This window comes from Panthera uncia (genome assembly GCF_023721935.1).
Source record: "Panthera uncia isolate 11264 chromosome A1 unlocalized genomic scaffold, Puncia_PCG_1.0 HiC_scaffold_16, whole genome shotgun sequence".
NCBI lineage: Eukaryota > Metazoa > Chordata > Mammalia > Carnivora > Felidae > Panthera > Panthera uncia.
Window position 1 is genome coordinate 63885868 of NW_026057576.1, and position 16254 is coordinate 63902121.

Consider the following 16254-nt stretch of genomic DNA (forward strand, 5'->3'; position numbering starts at 1 on the left):
CATCAGGCACTTCTAAATCACCCGAGGGAAGGTGACCAGTGTCCGCAGACCTGACCCCTCTCTGCATCGGCTCTTTCTCCATCCTTACGGGGAAACTTACCGATGTGTTCACATTCCTTTAGGTTCAGGTAGGACTTTGGTTAACCTTCCACATAGACCAACACGTCCCGCAAAGGCAAAGGCCTTCGCTCTCATGTCCTTTGTAGCATGGTGGCTACACCGTGGCTCCCTCGTGCTTGTGAGTACAGAGGAAGTTATTAAAAGAAAACAAAGTACCTAGACGTGGGGCCTGGCAAGAGCTGCTCTAAGTTCTTCATTTCCTGTGAGTGGGCCTTGATATTTCCAAGACCCCACAGTCCACTGCATATGAAAGCAAAAGTAACATTTGTTGGCAGGGCTCAGTTAAATCAGTGGGGTATACAGACAGCACGGATTTGGGCCTGAGGATCTTACTCTGGGGCATTAGAAAGAGCTACTTCTGGGGCACCTGGGTGGCTCAGTCGGTCAAGCATCTCACGGTTAGTGAGTTTGAGCCCCACATCAGGCTCTGTGCTGACAGCTCAGAGCCTGGAGCCTGCTTCAGAGTCTGTGTCTCCCTCTGTCTCTGCCCCTTCCCTGCTCTTTCTTGCATTTGATCTCTCTCTCTCTCTCTCTCTCTCTCTCTGTCAAAAATAAACATTAAAAAATTTTAAGAAAGAGAGAAAGAGCTACTTCTTTCCCCATCTGAGGGATGCATGAACACACCTCACCACATCTTCAAGTGTCCCATGGTAACTAAGGCATAGGTCTGTGAAGGGATTATGGATCGCTCGTCCAACCCCCTCATGAGGCTACTGAGACTAAGAAAGTTAATTATCTGCCCCGAACCACCAGCGATCTGGGGGAGGCCATGCCTGGAAGGGAGACTCTGTCTCTTACTTAGCCCTGTGCCCCTTTTCACTGTGTAACTAGGCGATCTGTCTTTATGAGGGATCATGACGTGTCAAAATCAGATTTCACTAGTAACGTTGTAAGTCAATCTTTTGGAAGCTTTTGATCTTTATTTTTGGTCGGTGGGTCAGGAAAATGAGTTGTTACCACTCCCCCCATGACTATCTGCTCTCATAGTATCTTGTGTTACCCGTGTGACATGCCTTCCCGTGTCCAGGTTGAATGGTTTCAGACTCACACATCAACTCTTCATTAAATAAAATTGAGGTTACAGGGCACCTAGGTGGCTCAGTGGGTTAAGTGTCTGACTCTTGGTTTCAGCTCAGGTCATGATCTCATGGTTGGTGAGTTGGAGCCCCTCATCAGTCTCTGTGCTGTCACTGTGGAGCCTGCTTAGGATTCTCTCTCTCTCTCTCTCTCTCTCTCTCTCTCTCTCCCCCTCTCTCTCTGACCCTCCCCTGCTTGTACTCTGTCTTTCTCTCAAAATAAATAAATAAACTTTACAATAAATAAATAAATAAATACATACATACATACATACATACATACATAAATAAATAAATAAAATCAAGGTTAGGAAAACCAGCTTAGCAAAGGGCTTCCGTTTTTAAATGCAGACGAATTTGCACTATTGGTTCAGTCGCCCCTGTTCTGAGTTCAATTGGGTTACCCAAAAGATGCTGAAGTCCTAACTCCCAGTGCCTGTGAATGTGACCTGATTTGGAAATAGGATCTTTTCAGATGATCAAGTTAAGATGAGGTCGGTAGGGAGGGCTTTATTCTAATCTGATTGCTTCCTTCTAGAGGGGAGAAATTTGGACAGAGATAGACACAGTCAGAGGGAAGAAGATGTGAAGACACAGGGAGATCACCGTGTGTAGACAGGAGATTTGGGTGACGCTTCTCCAAGCTGAGAGTGCCAAAAGTTGCCAGAAAACCACCAGAGGCCTGGGAGAGGCGGGGACAGATCCTTTATCGCAGCCTTAGAAGAAACTAACCCTGTGGACACCTTGATCTGGACTGCCAGCCTCCAGGCCTGACACAAAGCTACCAGTCTGCGGTACTTTGTTACAGAAGTCTTAGGAAACTAACATACCTCCCAAAAGGAATACGGAATGCAGATTTCCTTTTGTGCATTACTTCATGCGTGTTTATCCTTTTTCTTTTGCTAAAGGCAATTTAGAGATACTAGGCCTTACATGTATTTGGAGAAAGGCACGCTTGGTGATCTTAAAAATAAATGAGATTTGCAACCCTTAGTTTGTAACTATCCACACTCTGTTCTTCAGGGACTCTTTGAATTTCCAGGATTGCTTCATCTTTATTTCTAAATATGATTTAATAAGTACCCCTGGAATTTGTTACAGTGCTTGGTCGTTAAGATGATAGACCCTCAGTGAATGAGTTCTATCGTGAATTGCATAAGGCTGTATTTGACCTTTTGTTTGAAAGTGCTAGAAAATACTTGGTGGGGTGCACAGTGGGACCTTTATCAGTATGTGTACAGAAGGGGCACGCGTGCACGTATATGAGAAGCCAACTTGCCAATATATGTGACTCTGTAGCAGCTATAGTTAACTTTATTCTGTTTTAGTTCTTTTTGTTTTCAAATGTTTAGTTACTTATTTTGAGAGAGAGAGAGAGAGAGAGGAGAGCAAGCATGAGCGGGGTAGTGGCAGAGAGGGAGAGAGAGAGGGAGAGAGAGAATCCCAAGAAGAGCCACCCAGGCACCCCCATTCTATTTGCAGACTAGAGATGGTTTGATTTTCTTCTGTTATTTCCTAGATTACTTCAGGGATGGGGCAAAAGACTTTGCCATATTCCTTAATTACATGTGAACAAAAAGCTACCAGCTAAGTGTTACTGAATTTGGAACATAAGGTAAACTTTTTTGACATCTGTACACACTCCTGGGGGGTGGGGGAAACCCGGCAGGGGAGGCTGTAGGGTAATATGCTTTCTAACACCAAACAGAAAATTATCAAACAGCAGCCAGTATCTTTCCTTGACTCAAAGATGTGAAAAGACTAAATTCTCTGTGCTACCTGAGAGGCTTGTGTGAGGAGACTACCTCAGGGGGCTGAAATGGGCAGCTTTCAAGAGGCGAGAGTTGAGTCCCATCCCTCTGCAGGGCACCTCGGTCTGCCAGGACAATGCCTCCGCAGACAGCAAGCATCTTCCAGGACCCCTACGCGCACCACAACAGACTGCGCCAATTCGGGATGAAACAGCCAAGTGGAAAGCAGAGACTGAACACGTGCATGCTTTATCCACCAAAGTCCTATGTAAGCTAGTCTTTCAAGAAAATAAGCACATCTTTCTGGAGCGTACAGTTCCTGTATTTGCTGAGAATGTTTCTCAGGTTTCTATATTGATTGGAAAATCATCATATTGAATTGCAACGAGTTCCCAACTGGAGTGCTGCAAAAGTTTGCTTTAAGCAAACTCAAGGCATGAAAGACTAACACCTGCAAGTCAAGGTCGTGCAGACACGCTGGGCTCCCGGTTGTTCAGCCGCAGCGCAGCCGCTTCCCCTTCCATCGTGAGCCACCGCCCCTCGTCCAAAGGGGCCGGCGGGGGGTGGGGGGGGCGCACCTCAGAGCTTTCCCACTTGCTTTGGGCTTGTGCCTACCTGGGGTCACTAGGCGAAACGCAGGCTGGCTAGTTACACTCAAATTTCAGAGAAACAATACAACTCATAGATACAGAGAACAGATGGGTGGTTGCCAGAGGCAGGGGTAGCGGATGGACAAAATAGGTGTAGGTAGTCAAAAAGTACAAACTTCCGGTTATAAAATACGTAATGCCCTGGGGACAGAAGGTACAGCATGGTGGCCGTAGTGAATAATACCGTTTTTACATGTTTGAAAGCTGCTAAAAAAAACAGATCTTAACAGTTCTCATCACAAGGGGGAAAAATGGTAACTGTATCCAATGATGGATGTTAACTAGATTTTTTGTGATCTTTCCACAATTATACAGATATTGATTGGATCATTATGTTGTACACCCGAAACTCAAACATAATGTTTTATGCCAGTTATAGCTCAACGAAACATTCTAATTTCAGAGGGGCAACAAGCAGTTTCTTAGTGGAAGTATGTCCCAAATCTTGCAAACTTACACTAAAACATTATTTGTTGTTTATCTGGAAATCCTACCCCACCTTCCTCATCACCTGGCTGCCTCAGGTTTATTGTTCCGGTGACTTAAATGTCACTTCCTCAAAGATGCCCCTTGAAGGCCCAATGTAAATTATTGCATTATTCTTTCAGACCACCCCATTCTTCTCCCTTATTTCCTCCACATCACTTGTAACTATGTTTTCATTTTTGTGTTTATTTGATTCTAGTTCATCTTCCCCATGAGGCCAAGGGCCGTGTAGGTCTCTGTTGTTTGCTGTTATAATACCTGGTGCCTGGCACTTACTAGATATTCAATATTGGTTCATTGAATGAATGAATGAATGAATGAATGAGGAAGGGAAAATTTTGCTAAGAATCCCTTATCTTGCTTTATTTCTAGTTAATTTATTTGGTAGACTAGCTAATGATTTAAATAAGTTTATGGAGAAAAATGAGATTCCTCGGGAAGTTTATGGAATTTTCACACAATATGTTGAGGGTAGTGTTAAAGCACCTCAGATCATATAGTATGTAATTACATGTTATAAAGTAGATGTTGTGTTTACATTATAAAGTGTATGTTCAAAGAATTACATATATGTTCAAATATATATAATCTTGTAGTGTGTAATTACATGTTATAAAGTATATGTTCAAAGAATTATATATTGAGCTCATAAGTGTCTAATAAGCTTAACCTAATTCAAGTAATTTTGCTAATAGATCTGCTGTTTGTTCTAAGAAAGAATTTTGAAGAATTGATTAGCTACAATTCAGCTGTTACAATGGTCACATTGAAACAATCAGCATTACTATCTGTTAATCGAAGAATAAGCTGCAAATAGTCCGTTCATGCGGACACAGAAACCCATCTAGTCTATGTAAAAGATATCTTGTAACATACAGTAATTTGGGGAAAGCAAACAATTTTAAAATTCCATGGAGAACGTTAGGTTCTCCCCAGCTGTAAAGAACTAAGCAACCAAAATGGCACTTTTAGAGAAAATAACTTCAAAATCATATATAAACAAAAACACCAAAGATTTTTCTCATACATAGCTCTGGCAAGGCAAATATTTTCTAATTGAGGATCCAAGATCAAGTTCTGACTGATGTGCATTTTGTGTTTTTCCCCTACTTAATAATCCGTTACTAAATGTTGGATTGTAGTTGTCGCTCCAAGAACAATTTCACAATGGACAGGTTAGGGTTGGGCCAACTCGGATGAAATGAAGAGAACGGTTGGGCTAACAGTTTAGATGGGATATTGGCATGAGTTTAATTTACTGGAGGATGGTTCAATTTCACTGCTTTTTAGCTTGGTAACCATGTGACTAGTTATAAATTGGATATCATTCAGCAGTTGCAATTGTACATATTTTTCCTTTTTTTTTCTATAATGCTAAAACCAGCTGTCAGATAAATACAAATCTCTCATCTTAGTCTATTTTTACAGGATAATGGCCTCATCACTGATTCCACCCTGTTTTATACTTCTTTGCTAAAATTACAAGCTTATCCAGTGAAAGATAGAAATGTATATATCTAAAAATCTTCAGACACCCTCACTTGAACTTTTTCTTAGCTGTCAGACTCTATACAATGTAATGTTTTAAGGGACTCTAAGTAAGGAAAAATTATAAACACGTGTCACATAATAATCGCTGAAGTTATTTTAATATTGTCTATTATTTCTCTATAAAAAATATAGAAAATAAAAGATAACACTTGACATCAGGTACACCAATGAACACTATTAAGGTTAGATTGTAAGGGTGCCTGGCTGGCTCAGTCAGTAGAGTGCACAACTCTTGATCTCAGGGTTGTGAGTTCTAGCCCCATGTTGCATGTAGAGATTAAAAATAAAATCTTTTTTTTTATTTTTACTTTTTTAATAAAATCGTTTTAAAAAAAATATTAGATTCTATTTAGGTCACAGTCTGTGGTTTGTATATCTAAAATATGCAGAACCCTAAACCTGTACTTTTATTTTCTATTATTATGCTTTAAATATGGCAGAAATGTATTTCCTCCTCAGTATTGACCCAAAATTCAAAACAGTAAAATATGGTAGTGATGGGGTTTTTATTCCCTGAGGGTCTGGTTTGAAATTTCAAAGTGAACTTGAAAAAAATCGCATCCACTTGCTCAGCAAAAAGCTGTCTAGTTTGCTTGTGTATCACTTTGTTTCAATTCCGTGGAAACAGTTGTGGAGTTTCCAGGGTCTTTTACCTAACGGTAAAGTGGTCTGTGGGCAGAAAAAAATTCAACCGCAGAGGCAAAAAAAAAAAACAAACCCTCCAAAGCTACATGATATTTTTCACATTTTTTATCCAGTTCTGCCTGGTTATAAAATAACGTCAAAGCAAATTATCATAGTTTTTGAAGTGTGATGGAAGGCAATATGGCAGTCTGCCACTCCTGAACACACGGGCAGGTGGCCTGGTGTCACGGGAACATTGACCAGGCCGGCCTGACGATCCTGGGTCTTGGTCTTTTTGGCGACTGTCAGCTGCATTGGGTGCAGGATTCCATGCATCTTTTCTCTCCAAGCCTCAGAAGATAAATGGAAGACTCATTTCCGCCCTTGTGGCATCCTAAAGGACATGTCCTATGAGGTTTGCTTTGTAACATTTAATATCCATTTACTTTTTCACTTGGTATGTCCAAGGATCAAATTAGGTAAAGTTATCAGTAGACCTTGTTCAAAGAAGTTGAGTACCATTGACATGAGTGTCTGTTTTCTCTTTTAATTCAATAATTGAGATGTCTGCCTATGTAACATGTAGGAAACTCAGAGGAGAAGTGTGTGCACACTGTTTGTGTGTGTGTTTGTGTGTGTGTGTGAGAGAGATGAAGTTTATATATACACCAGTCTACATTTAGCAGACAAATACTTTCACTTGGAGAACATTCTTTAACCATGTGGAGACGAAGCACCATTTTTCTTTGTAAATTAGCAAATTTAATGTAACTTGGTGATATTGTTTTTGCCGACACTTCACAGCTCTTTGCAACATGAATATGTGCCAAAGGCTCTTTTTAAATATAATTTTTGGATGAGCAGCACATTCACCTGGTCTGAAAATAATATAACTCGGTATAGAGTGAAAGGTATTGTTTCTGTCCCCCTGCACACTATTCCCAGCCCTCCGTACATATCCCTTTTGTTTTCCTCCAGAAGTTTTGCAGATGTTCTTTGTATTTGAAAAATAACGTATCAGCACTTTGAAAATATACAAGGTGGAAAGAAATCTTAAATTGTGATAAAGTATTGGTTGGACCTTTGAATTTTCTCTGTTTACCTGACTAGCTCTTGTCTCTTAACTCCTAAGTTAAAATTCTTTGTTAAAATAGTTAAAATTAAATACTTATCTATGTGAACTTAATCATTTTTCAAAGAGAAGTTACATGAATACAGTTGGGGTTGTTTTATTCAGAAAGTTTTGAAGGGGAATTTCCTCACTAGGTGGCGCTCCTGTGCCTGGAGGTCCGGCAGGGAGTTGCCCCGCCCCGCTGTCTGCAGATGCACGGTTCACCAATTAGCACACAGTTACCAAGGAGACCTCCAAGTTCACGCGGAGGGAAAGGCCTCCATATTTTCTCTTCTCTAAAAAATGATTGCCCTACTCATATTTCTGCTCTGCACAATATATGACCTTCCAATTGGAGTGAAATTGTTGTGGTTTCCTCTTTAGACTGAGAGGTACGTTATGTTAGGTTTGTACTCAGGCAAGAAAAGGTCATTGCAAGTGTTATTTTGACCTGGGCAAAAACCCTGGGAAAATTCAACTTCCCAGTTGAACCAGAACTTGAGAGAAGTTCCCTGTAGCACATCAATGATCTGCAAGATGCCCTCACCCTTTCCCTGAAGACCTTAATGTCCATCCAATAACAAAAAGCTTTTAAACATGCTTTGGTGGTATTATCTTCCTTAGGTGTTGACATGGCCTCTCTACTAAGAAGGGATCAAAGTGCTTTTTCCTGTCTGAGCCTCACACCCAGCATGAGGCCAAGTAAAACATTACAGATGTGCATAAAATAATAATCTAGGGATTTCCATTTATTGATCAACTCTGTCAGAAAGTCAAGAAGTCCATCAGGCAACAGGGGAAGAAAAAAAAATTTAAACCCAGATTGAAGAAAATTAAAAATATACTAGCTAACTTTTTATTTGATATATTGATCCTGCAACCATTAATTTTTTATGCATTAATTCATACGTACTAATCTCCCACCTACTATGTGCCTTGCACTATCCTGGTTGTCGTAGATGCAAAGATAGATGAGACTATGTGTTTCAAACCCATTGGGATAATAAACTTCCAGTCTGACCTCTCTTTCTTTTCTTCTTTTTTCAATTTTTTTTAATGTTTATTTATTTTTGAGAGAGAGACAGAGCATGAGTGGGGGAGGGGCAGAGAGAGAGAGGGAGACAGAATCTGAAGCAGGATCCAGGCCCTGAGCTGTCAGCACAGATCCCAACATGGGACTTGAACTCACAGACCACGAGATCATGACTCGAGCCCAACTTGGACACTTAACCAACTGAGCCACCCAGGCATCCCTGAACTCTCTTTCTTTTAAAAAAAATTTTTTTCAACGTTTTTAATTTATTTTTGGGACAGAGAGAGACAGAGCATGAACGGGGGAGGGGCAGAGAGAGAGGGAGACACAGAATCGGAAGCAGGCTCCAGGCTCCGAGCCATCAGCCAAGAGCCTGACGCGGGGCTCGAACTCACGGACCGCGAGATCGTGACCTGGCTGAAGTCGGACGCTTAACCGACTGCACCACCCAGGCGCCCTTGAACTCTCTTTCTTAATCAAACCCCCTCATCCTCCCATTTACTCTGATAACAGGTCCATGTCTTTTTGTACACCACTCTCTTCCACTTTTTGATACAACGGGCATCAAAATTGTGCCCAAATGTACCTCTTTAAGTCACCTTCTAATTCAGGTTACTTACTTAAGCCACATACTCTATTGTATTTGTAATTTGTAAGCATTCATATGTCACCTTAACCTAGGAGCAACCTCGAGTCATGTGAGCGTCAGTTCACCTGCTCAGAATGATTTCAAGCTTTTGAAAACAATGTCTTGCACACATAGGGTGACCTCAGTTCTCATTGACTGAAATATTGCTTTTAATGATTATATTAGGAAAAACAAAAGCCTGTTACAGAAGACCCTTTGGGAACGATGGGACGATCAGGCTAGAGGACATCAGCTAATCTTTGGGGGCTTCTTTGAATGACAGCTCATCAGTAGGGAATAGGTAACATGGGAAACCACTAGCTGGTGCCTGGGGTCATGCCATCAATCGTGATGATCATTTGTGCCCCTGGCTTCTAATAATGCCAATGCACAAGTGGCCCAGATTCACTGTTTCCCAGTGGAAAAAAAAATTAACAAGAAGGGGCAAGAAAGATAGGAAAAGATAAAAGAAAACGCATCATTGACTATCTGATGTTGCTTTACTTATGAAGCTCCCCCCCCCCCAAAGTGGGAGGAAAGTAGGGGAAGACAGGAAGAGGTATCCTCTACTCAAATGACGCTAAGGAAGATTTTCACTCTTGCAGTGATGGCATGTGAGATTATAAGTGCCCGATCTCAGAACTCCAGGGGACGAGGAGAGCACTGAACTCCTGTAGGAACACAGTGAATTGAGACAAAGCAGAAGAGGGAAAGGTCCTTGAGGTGAAATGCACTCGAGGCTAGCAGAGAGCAGGAAAGACACTATCTGGTTGTCTTTTTTAAACCACAAAAGTCTTTTCAGGACAAGGTTCCTATATTCTAATCAGAACTAAAATGCAGAAGAGAATCAGGAGAATCACCTGATACTTCTCCACCCAGGTATTCTGTGCTTACTCCTGTGTGAGTCTAGCATCAAAGCAAACAAGGGCAGAGCTACACACTTCTGAACACTTAGATGCAAATTAGAACTTAGACGCTAACACCAGTGTGCCTGGTTTCCCTTCAGTCTCTCCCATCCAACGGCTGTGCATAAGGATTTTTCCTTCGTCGTATTCCTTAGTCCTTATGGGTACTGAGAAGTACAGTCTTTCACCACACATGCTTTTCCCCAGCAATTCTCCTTCTTTAATTAGATCTCTTTGGGATTGGGTAAATTTAACTGAGTACCTGTTCATACAAAATGAATTCCCTTTATAATCTGTCATGTCAATCACCCATATGGGTTGTCTCAAATAAAAAGGACCACAATGGACACACCACACCAGTTATTCCCTTTGGCCATCAAACTCCAAACATCTTATAACCAAATCATATCATAACTGGTATTTACTGGGGATGGCAGGCAATGAATGGTGGTGGTGATTATAGTGAGAAGGAGATATAAACATGTATCTGGAGAAGTTCCTGATCTTAAGACACATAGAGTCCAAGTAGTCAGAAAACACAAACACTTCAAAAATTGAGTAATGACTCCGAATGGGCTTGATACTGGACATTGTCCTAGAAGCTCTGAGGAGGACACAGTTGCCCCACAAGAGACAGAAGGATTTGACGTGGGCCTCAAAGAATGAACAGAAATCCCAGTTTAGAGGCCTGGAAAAACCATTCCAGGTGGACGAAAGGTGTCACTAGACAGGTTTTAGCGCAGTCTACGAAAACTGTGGGGAAATAGTGGGCAATAAACTGGAAATGTGGATTGAGGCCAGATAGTGGAAGGAAACTAAGGTGCTTGGACTTTATCCTGGTGGTAATGAAGAGATAATGAAGATTTTTAATTAAGGGTTTGGCATGATTAAATGGTGTTTTAGGGAGATTACCGTGGCAGCAGTGAATTGGAGGGGAGAAACAAGTAAGCGATTAGTTAGGAGACTATTATAATCATCCAGGCTTGAAGCGGCGGGGGTCTGGGGGCAATGGGAATTGAAAGGAGAGGTGGAATGTGAGAGATAGTGCAAGGGAATGCCCAGCAAGCCTTGGAGACTCACAGATATTCGGGACAAAGGCAAGGAACGTGGCAGTGAGCGTAGGTAGCAGAGACAGTGAGGGGAATCAGGGAGGTGAGTCATTTGGGAGCAAAGGGGGAGATTGGAGCATGGAGTTAGCTGGGCTCTGGGGTAACTACAAAGCATCCAAGTTCAGATGTCCAGCAGTTAGGTGGAAATGCAAGACGGAGACTCTAGAAAGCAGCCAGGCTAGGGACCTAGACCTCTCTCTTTTATAAGTCAATCTAACTTCTTTCCCGCGAAAGAACTGAAACACAATGACTAAGAATGTGCGTATTTTAGGATGGGTCCTACAACATATCAACAGGAAGGAAGAATCCAGGTCATTCTTTGAATATTTTAAACTTCTGGAAAAAGTACTTTTTTAATAAATCAGCCAAATATTTCAAATGAGTATTTTTTAAAGCTAAATTTCCCAGATAACATTCCCAAATGTTCAAATTTCTTCCTTCGGGGAGGCTCAGCCTTAGTGTCTAATAAAGTTCAATTACAGAATAATTTCCATGTTGAATGTGGTGGTGATTGCACTATCTACGTGGAGCTCTGTGACTGCGACGGGACTCCAGATGAATGGTGCGAGAGCCTTCCTAATCCTCGTAGGCCCTTTGCCTAATTCTCTCATGCAAATTAGAGGGAAGAGAGGTTTCCAGATTTCATTTATCAGGAAAGTGCATCCTTCTAGCAAAAAGAATCAGCAAGAAGAGGCACACGCATCTTTAATGTGTGCTGCTTAGCCGATGGCATGCGGCCACTTGGATTTCCACCAGAATAAATGCCAGCTGACCCTTTCCTTCAAACAGCAGAATATTATGAATCAAAATGTGAACATGGTGGAAACAAAACAGCCTTGGACTTCGCCGTTGGGTGTGTGGACTCAGCTGCCAAAGTCTTCCCCACATGACTTGGATGTTAGTGATTATCGTTTGAGTTTTGCGATGAAATTCAAGAGACCAAGCAAGTCAGTCAAATTGGCCATTATCTGAAAATCACGGGAAAGACCTTTTTTTTCTTTTTTTAACCTGCAAATCAAGTACCGGAAAACAATTGGCTTCCAAATCTAGAACAATCATCATAACTCACAAATGCATGTCAGTAGTCCTTGCCCTTCCATGAGACTTCCGGGGGGATCTGAAGGCTCTGTTGTCATCTGTGAATTTAGGAGCTCCACGGTGTTTTAAATGTGTGTGGGTGTGGGTGTGGGGGGTGTCTTGTCTGTCAGGGCTGTCATAACTACCATGTCTGGTTGTCACCTGGCCACAAAGAGCTTAAAATCCCATCTCCTGTTGTTGATTCCATCAGCAGAGTTTATGCCTGCCCTTGTCCAGAGGTAAGCTCCACTACTCCAGGAGAAGTGGCCAGCACCTTGAGCCATTTCTAGATGGACTCAGGAGTGTTCCTCTCCTACAAGACAAGAGCTTTTAACTGAAGCCTGAGCTCAACTGCCCAAGAGCCCTGGGAACTCTGGAAGGCAATGTTGAGATCTCTTGGGCACTAACATCTCCCACCCTCCAAGCCCTTCTTACTCGAGAAGCATCTGAATTTAGCAAACATTTAAATTCCTCAAACTTATGCGTTAAATCCAAGCAATTAACGCAGAACCCCATATGGAAATTCTGCTTCATTAATGATCAAACTTCTTTGTTCGTAGATACAAAATATTAAGTAATCAAAAGTTTACCACACAACCCAGCCAGACTGGGTCGGGTTAGGGAGGAACTTCTTCCTCCTCCACCCCTTGTAAGATAAGAATCTTTTTTTGAATGCAAGGAGAAGGGATTAAATAACTTTTAAGGGTCCTCCCAACTCTGAGATCCTATGAGTGTTGGTTAAGATGAATATACTTGCACACTGTGCACATTTCCATAGGTCTGAACTCTCTGAACTCCAGGGAAACACTGCCTCTGACCTCCCCAGCAATGGTCTCAGCCCTTGATTTTGGGAAGTCCTTATCAGTAAATGTCTGCTAGATGCTCCAAACCTCAATAAATAGGGAGTAACACACACACACACACACACACACACACACACACACACACGTTTAGTTAATTTATTTTTTAAATTTTATTTTATTTTATTTTATTTTTGAGAGAGAGAGGGAGAGTGTGCACGTGCCCATGCATGCACACGAACGGTGAAGGAGCAGAGAGAGAGGGGACAGAGGATCCGAAGTGGGCTCCACAGACAGCAGAAACAGCAATGTGGGGCTCAAACTCACGAACCTCGAGATCATGACCTGAGCCAAAGTCAAAGTTGGACACTGAACCCGACTGAGCCACCCATACACACACTTGATTTAATCCCCAATTTTCTGATATACCTAAGATTCAGCTTTTTCCATATTTAAATAATAACTTAAATTCTGGTATCAAAATACATACATCTGTGTATGCTTTAGCGTGCTAATTAATAATCATTTCTAAGCAACATATAAGAAGACATTATATAAAGAAATTTAATCTTGATTTATTCAAGGTAACCAAGGTTGACAATTTGGTCTTAGCTCTCCTTAGCAAAGAAAGACAAAGGTCAAAAAGTAATCTTTTTTCAGTCATTCTTAGTTGAAAATAAATTCTGAATTTCTCTAGTATTAATATGTTGCCCTTTTTTATGTGTCAGAAATAGAAATGGTAGAGGGCTGGAATGTGATCTTGATATATGACTTTACTGCTCTTTGTACTAACTGCTGAATTATTATCATTTCACAGAAATTACATCTGAAAGGGAGGAATGTGTTTTTAAATCACATGATTCCAAAGGAATAACCTTTGCGAAAGTGATTAGTAATTTCTCCAAGCGATGAGCTTGAAAATACTCAGGTTCAAGGATCTATATAACCCTTTCGTTCTCCTTCTGCTGTGGTCATACACGGAACAAGAAACACGGGGAAGACACGTGTAGACACGTATTGTGTCTACAATACGTGGAAGGTATTCATTCTACTTTATTAGGTATCGGGGAAAGAAAAAACCAAATAACCCACCAGTCACTGTGGGGGGAGGGCAGTGGAGGGAGGGGTGGGCTGAAGATACTGTTAAACGCTTGAATTAACAACAAGTTCATTCCCTGGCGGTGCCTCTATACATTAATTGCACAAGAGGGCCACTCCCCAGGCAAATTTAACTTCAGGAAGTGACTTAGGCCCTGGGAAGAATAGAACACAATATTTCATCAAATACAGCAAAAACAAATGACCTCAGACTCAGGAACCTGGAGACCATGGTGTAAAAGTGTGAACTGCTTGGGGTGCCTGGGTGGCTCAGTCGGTTAAGCATCCGACTTCGGCTCAGGTCATGATCTCACGGTTCGTGGGTTCGAGCCCCATGTCGGGCTCTGTGCTGACAGCTCAGAGCCTGGAGCCTGTTTCGGATTCTGTGTCTCCCTCTCTCTCTGCCCCTCCCCCACTTGCACTCTGTCTCTCTCTGTCTCAAAAATAAATCAAAAACATTAAAAATTTTTTTTTAAAAAAAGTGTGAACTGCTTGCAGGAGAAGGGAATCCCTTTCCCGACAGGACAGGGAGGGCACAGCGGGGAGTGACAGGTAACTTCGGAGTCCATTCACAGTCATCTCACGAGGGGCCTTCATTAATTTGGAAATACCAAATTGGCAGCCTCCGGGTGCACCCCGCTTACTCCTAAAAGCGACCACACCGCTGCTGCGAAGTGGACTCTCTTTTGCTTTGTGTCGGGTTTGAGTGAAGAGAGGGTGAATTTCAGGTCTGCTCAGGGGCCCTGGGAAGACTTTAGGAGCAAGTTGGTCAAAGTCAGCTGCAGGCTTGACTTGAAGACCCAGTGATGGGTTCTGGAAATCCGCTCATATTTCACCTTCTAGTATTTAAGAATGGACCCATGAGGTTGTTCTATCTCCTTGCATCCCAGGAGGTGTCGCCCTTGGATACAAGACAGAGTAGCCGCCCTGCGTCCTCTTGCCTTTCTGGTCTCTAGTCAATCACCAGCAGGTGTGTGCCTGGTGGGTGGAGAAAGGTAGGGTGCTACGATGGTTAAGGTCACAGACTCTGAAGACTGACTGCCTGGGTTCAAACCTTGACTCTACGCTATCCCTGTGTTACCTTGGCCTAGAGACTTAACTCTCTGTGCCTCAGTTTTCCCATCTGTAAAACAGGGATTCACCCAGCCATTCACTATTATGTTTATTGAATCCTCTAGTGCAGAGGTGAACAAGACCGTGTCTGCTCTCATGGAGCCTCTATTGTAGTAAGAGGAAAGGCAATAAACAGATAAATTAGGATGTAACAGACAGTAGTAAGTGCAATGAGGAGAATCGAAATAGGTTTAGGAAGAAAAACAAAATAGGTTTATGTGGTAGAGTGACAGGATGGCTGCTTAGCACAGCCTCCTGAAGAGGTGACCAGAATGGCAGGGAGTCACCATGAAGAGATCACAGGGAAGGGGTTTCCAGGCAGAGGGAACAGCAATACAAATCCTAAGCCAGAATGAGCTTGGTGTGTTCAAGTCAAAGAAAGGCCAATGTGGCTGGAGGGTTGCAGATAAGCAGGAGATGGGATGAAATCAGGCCAGGGTATTTTATTCTAAATATAAGGGAAGCCACCAGAAGGTTTCCAGCAGAGGAACAGGGGAACGACATGACCTGAGCTCCCCTGACTGTGTGGTATAGAGCGTGGATTGCAGCAGGGCAAGAACGGAAGCAGGGAGACCAGCTCCAAGGCCACAGCAGTGAGCCAGGAACGAGGAGAGTGGTGCTGGGGAGACATGGAGAGAGTCTGGATATGTTTGGCAAGAAGAGGCAACAGAAGCTGTTAGTGGAGTTGGATCTAGAGATTAAAAGGACAGCTCCTCAGATTTGGGCTTGAGCAGTCAGGTACCGTAGACGGAGGTCTCATCTACTGCCCTGGGAAGGACTGCAGGGAAGAGCAGGTCGAGGTGGGGGAGGATCGCAGGTTCTGTTTTGGACACGATGCTTAAGATGCATATTAGATGCACAAGGAAAGAGAAAGGTCAGGCAGAGCGGTGGAAGAACGAGTCTGAGTTCTGGGGAAACATCCGTGCTGGCGATTTGAGGGCCGCCGGATGTATGTGGCATTTCAAGCCATGGCACTGGGCGAGAGACGAGCTGGACAGGGAAGGCAGAGAGGGAGGGAGGAAACCTTCTGGGTGTGGTGTCATGACAGCCAAGAGAGGAGTTTCAAGGAGGAGGGAGCAATCGACTGTGTAAGATGGTACAGAGGATTGGGTAATACTGTGA